Genomic DNA, 6402 nt, shown 5'->3' with positions numbered 1-6402 from the left:
TATATTAAATCCATGACCTTCTTCTTTTTTAAGTGTCCTGTTAGGAGAATATGGAATCAATAAACATTGTAAAAAATAGATGGCTGGACTGTTGAATCTTATAAACAAGTAAAAGTATTTTATACCTAATGCACTGAGAGGTCCTTTTAGTAAGGTGCACCGAAAAGTGGCCTGCGCTGATGTAGACGCGTGTATTGGACGTGCGCAGGTCCATTTTTCAGAGCATGTGCAAACGAGGCCTTTTTTTTAAAGCCAAAAATGGACGTGCAGCAAAATAAAAATTGTCACGGATCCATTTTGGGCCTGAGACCTTACTGTCACCCACTGACCTAGGAGTAAAGTCTAAGCGTTAACCAGGCAGTAATTGTCAGCGCGCGTACAATGCTGATTACTGCCCGGTTAGCGCCATGCGCCAGAAATTTTCCAGGACATGTAGTGGGTGCGCGTAGAAAATGAAATTACCGCCTGGGCCACACGGTAGATGGGCAGTAGTTCAAAATTGACATGCATTGGATGCGCGTACATACCTACGCAGCTTAGTAAAATGGCCCCTGAGACAAGGTAACCAGAGTGCTTGTTTGAGTAAAAGATGTAACATGCTCATACTTTTTTACTCAGGTGATAAGTTTAATTGCCACATATTGAATTAGTTAAAGATGTCAGATATCGGAAGTTTTGATATCCTGAAATAGGCATTACAGTAATCTAAATTACTAATGACTGACGCATGGACTAATATCTGTAGTATAAGCTGATAAAATAAATCTCAAAATGGATTGGATCAATTTAAATTTATAGAAACAACACTTAACAACAGAAGAGATCTGAACCTTAAAATTAAGGGCAACATCCAACATTATTTGTCAGCATAGCAGAAAAAGTGCTGTTATACACAGCACTCATGCACTCACGTGAGTCAACTGAGATGCGGCTATGCCGGTGCATGAGTGCTATGTATAACAGCACTTTTTCTGCTATGCTGACAAATAAGCCTATGACAATGGTGAAACTGGCCCCATTGGGATTTTTTTGACTGAACAAGATAAGTCTTTTTCTTTTTGCATAGTGGTTCAGCATTCTATAATTTGCACTGCAGAAGTTTGAAAAGTTTTGAAAAAAAGTACATTTAAAATATTTTCTATGGCATTTACAACTACATTCAAATACATAGTATATACAGGCATAGGCGCCCGGTATAAGAGGCTTGGAGAGGCTAAGCCTCCCCTGCTGTGCTCTGAGGGGTTTAAATTGTTGATTTACCTCATCCTCACAGCAGGAGCTGCAGTGAAAGCCCTCTAGCCTTGTGTAACCAGTTGTAGAAATTGGTTTATGGTTTGTTTACCTTACTGCTGGGAGAGCAAGGGGGGGTTGGCTAGCGGTGTCTTGGGTTGCCAGGGAGATATTTGAGGATGACTTCCTGACCTGCACTGAAGACAGATAGCAGCAGAACTGGGCCAGCATGATCAGAAAAAGTCACCAGACAACAAAGGTAGAAAAGATCATTTTATTTTCATTATAGTGTTTGGAATATGTCCACTTTGAGAATCAGGTGCTCAACATTAGAAGCTTATATTTATTTACTTATTTATGGCATTTTATCCCACATTAAACATGAATTAGGGTGTTTTGTGGCTCTACATGAGAATTGTGATGATATGATCCCTTGTTTCATATTGTTGACGGTCTGCATTTTCCGTATGGGGTGGTATATTGGTGTATTAGGTTCTGCCCAGTGTAATATTTATGGTACAGTAAGGTTCTGAGTGTGTTTTTGCACAAAGTTGTGCATAGTGTTTTGCAGTTGAGCGATTGTGCTTACAATATGCTTTGAGCAACCACTTTATTCTTTGACATATGATACATATCTAATATCTAAATTTAATAAAAGGTATTAATTGTGACTTTTTCTTTTTTTTTCTGTGTTATCAGACAATTATGGATTTAAGCTCCACCCCTGGCCCCACCCTAACCCCGCCCCCTTTAGCCTCCCCAAACAGTTGGGCCACCGACCGCCTATTTATACAGGTACTTATTTGTACCTGGGGCAATGGAGGGTTAAGTGACTTGCCCAGAGTCACAAGCAGCTGCTGTGAGAATTGAACCCAGTCCCCTAGGATCCAGGTCCACTACACTAACCACTAGGCTACTCCTCCATGAATGGGGTTTTTAAGGACCAATGAATGATAAAAGAAACCTAAAGTTCTAGAAGATAAACTATATGATCTGCATAAAAAAGGTTACTGAGGTCCTTTTCCCCATTTTTTTTGAAGCATGATTAAGAGCTGTACTGAACACTAAATTTCAAAAGTTGAAAAATTATATTAAAAAAATCATTAATATATATTTGATGTTTTGGTAACCAAGATTCCTATGATAGTGTATCCTTTATGTTGATTTGGGTTCATCTCTTTTGTATTGTATTAGCCTCTCTTTTATTCCCAGCTCATTGACTCTAATTCTCACAATTATCAGAAATTATATAATATTTTGGATACTCTTTTAAATCCTAATGATCTGTTGCTGTATATAGAATCTGGTACTCTTTCAGCTGAAATTTTGACTTCTTATTTTATGGAAAAACTAGCAATTATTTGTAAATAGTTGATTCTATCTGGAGGAGAGGAGAGTGAGTCTTTGGTTTCAAAGAATGAAATTCCAGCAGATTGAATCTGGAAATGTTTTGCTCCAATAACAAATGGAGAGACCAAAAGGTTAGTTAAGAGTTATTTGAAAACTAATTGTAGTTTAGATCCTTGCCAAGCATACTTGATTCCATGAGTGATGCCTTCTTATCTGTACTGACATCTTGGCTAAATCAATGTTTCCAACATACTGTGCAGAAATGGTCTTAACACCTATTCCAAAAAATGTGTGTGTGGGGGAGGGGGGGAACTTTCAAATTTTCGGCACTGGTGAGTACATTATGTGCTGTGACCACACTAAATATTTTACTGATCAGTATATCAACATCACTGTACCTTACGCTGGAGGTGAAGCGCCTTCAGCAACAAACCAGACACTTGTTACTACACATCCTAGCACCACCCTTCAAACATATTGATACACAAAAATACATCATAAACTATATAATTAATCAGAATCAAAATGTTTCTTCAATACTCATCAGAATAAACTTAATAATAATGATGCTTAATATTAAGAGCGATAATACATCTGAAAGCACCAGGCCTTCAGCAATTTCTTAAAAGAAACAAAAGATACCATCTTTCTTATTTCCATAGGAGTCTCATTCCAAATATACGAGAAGATGTTGACATATTTGATTCCACTTGGAATCTGAAGAAACGATTTTGAGATCAATGCAACACTAGACAGCACATAAAACAGTAGTAAATCTTTTAAATAAGATGGACTATTGTTAAAAAGTGTGCAGTGGACCACACACAAAATTTTAAACTTCACTTTCCATTCTACCAGTAACCAATTGTCACCAATTCTCTTTTCTGAATATAATGATTACTTTATGAAATGATGTTACCTTCCATGGCAAATAATTTGATAACCTCTGTCGGTCTCCGTTCCATATGGTGGTTTTTCCAGAGCCAGAGAAAAGCATTTCTTTCAGTGCATGTGCCAGGGCATAGACAGCATTGTAAATGTTATAACTGTTGGCAAACTGGGTATTGCCACAGCGGAATATGTAGGTACGATCTTCATCCTTACTGCAGGATCTTTTGATGCTTTGGGGGCACTGGCTGTCACACAGTCCAGTCCACCAATCTTTAATCACATTATTATTAGGAAACCTATTAGGATTTACCTCATGTATAAATTTTAAAAAGCTTGGAATATTTTTCTTTACTCTTATGAATAGCAAAGTGTTATTCTTTACACTATATTCTGTTGGATAGGTTAAGGGAAAATCAGTCAGCTATGGTGATCCAGACCTTGCCAGGTATCTCAAGAATTTGCATCTTCCCATATAAACTCCATGTATACTCTGTATTAAAATAACCAATTATCACATTAGTTGATGATTTATGAATATTCTCATTAACTTTGTCAACTCTCTCTTGTGGTAAGGCATGGGTGTAACTGAATATTTCTATGAATTCAATGCAGGCTCCATTCTGCTCAATCTTTTCTTTCAGGACCTGGACAAACCTCAGGCTGCTGTCATCATCAGGTGCCATGATACCAACCCAGGTCCAATTGAAATGCTTCAGCAATATCACGATCCCAGTACTGATGTCAAGAATGTTGGGCATAGTCTGGTATAAATATGGAAACTTAACAACATCACTCATAAAAGGATTCTGAGAAGTATAGCTGATCTGTAATGAAATATAATTAATTCAAAATTATCATTGTCTTCCAGATATTTTTTTTTATTACATTTGTACCCTGTGCTTTCCCACTCATGGCAGGCTCAATGCGGCTTACATGGGGTAACGGAGGGTTAAGTGACTTGCCCAGAGTCACAAGGAGCTGTCTGTGCCTGAAGTGGGAATCAAACTCAGTTCCCCCGGACCAAAGTCCACCACCCCAACCACTAGGCCACTCCTAGTTAGCTACTAAGCTGTGGTTATATATCTTGTTACCACAGTTTATTTCACTGTAGGATTCCAGAATACAACTTGTAATCACGATTCACTTCACAAACTGTATTATTTTTCTGCCCTGGAGCATTGGGTCATTAATGTGCAGTCCAGTACTTCTGGTACCATATTAAAGGGGATAGTGCCCATTAAAAGGGTGCCCCATATAAAGACTTCTCAGCCCCCTAGAACAGACTGTCACTCTCTGAAGTCATTCCCACCTTCTGAAGCCATGTTCTCTTCTAAACAGAATACAAGCCCTTTGTCAACCTATCTCCCAGAACCAATAGCCCCTGAAATCACATTCCCAGACCCCTCACCCCTCTGAAGTCACTGTCAGCCTCTCAACTCCTCTTAGATCTCCTTGGCCTACCAGGGGGTTCCCTGCTGTCTAGCAGCTGGGGAAGGAGTAATCCCAGTTGCTTCTGCCCCATTAGGCTCTGGATTCAAAATGTACTAATTCTAGAGGTTAAATTACCAATTAGGAGCAAAATGCAAAAAGCCCTTATTTGTTATCCTGACCCTAGCAGCAGTACTATAAGGCTACTGAAGGAGTGAACAGATACCATTTTGAACCTGGAGAGAAAGAGGGCAGGAACAACTGGGGATTGCTCCTAACCTAGATGCTAGATACCAGGAAACTCCTTGGTGGGTCCTGAGGGGTTTAGGGGGATTACTTTGGCGGTGGGGGTTCTGTGAAGTAAGTTCAGGAGGGTAATGCTGTTTTCTGGGGGAGTGGAGTATGACTGTGGGAGGAGGGGAGAGTATTCTGGGGAGTTGGGATGACTTTGGGGGCTGAGAGACTGCTCTAGGCTGGTGAGGTGGGGGTGGAAGAGAAAAAGGGGAGGTACATAAATATTAATATGCACCAGCCCTTTTAAGGTGGCACCTAGGAGCATTAGGCCCCACATTAATGACCCAATACTCTAGAAGTGCAAAAATAATGCTGATATTATTTTTCCACAAATAACACTGCTTGCAAAATTCAACACAAGCTGTGTTACTCGATTTGCATAATAATGAGGTGTTTTGCATTCACTGCATGCTTTCATTCTCATTGTGTAACATGTTACAATAAATCAACGTTATTATGTTAAATTAATGCATGATTTTGTCATTTAATGTGCCTTAAGAAGCAAATGTTGTGAGTTATTCCCTTATCGCACATTAGTAATCACCCTGTTATATTGACAATCATTTGTAAGTACTGCCATACTGGGTCAGACAAATGATCCCATGATCGGACCCAGTATCCTGTTTCCCCAGTAGCCTATACAGATCACATTTATACCATTATTCCATAAAGTAAGGCAGAAGACAAAAAGTGGAAGTAGAGGTGTGCTGAGCCCTGAGGAAGGGGAGCTTTATCCAGCCAGCATGAAGAAGCAGTGGGTCTTTAGTTTGCTTCTTGATCTTTGTGTTTTTGTTTATATTTATGTCTATTTTATCATTTGCTGCTATCCTGCCCTTTGTGCATACAAGAAAGTTTTGCAACGTAAGACAAGAGAAAGAAGGAAGAAATAGCCAGGTATCTGGAATCCAGCTCTACAGATGGGTTCAAACAAGGACAATGTAATACTCACAATCAAAGAGCAAGGCAAATAATATGCCTTCAAATCAGCCTCAAGTTACTTATGGGAGGTTTCTCTTGTGGGATTAAATTCCAAAGATGCGGAACAAGGAAGATAAAAGCCTTTCCCTTCATATAGTCTAGGCGAGATCTTGATGGAGGGGAATAGAAAGTAACTTGTCGTAAGAGTGCAGAATTTGGAATGGTGTATACAAAAGGAGAGTATTATATCAATAGACAGTTGGAGATCATTTTTTAAAAAGTATTTTCCAT

This window comes from Microcaecilia unicolor, chromosome 3, assembly GCF_901765095.1.
Source record: "Microcaecilia unicolor chromosome 3, aMicUni1.1, whole genome shotgun sequence".
In the NCBI taxonomy this organism is placed as follows: domain Eukaryota; kingdom Metazoa; phylum Chordata; class Amphibia; order Gymnophiona; family Siphonopidae; genus Microcaecilia; species Microcaecilia unicolor.
This window is presented reverse-complemented; position numbering follows the sequence as displayed.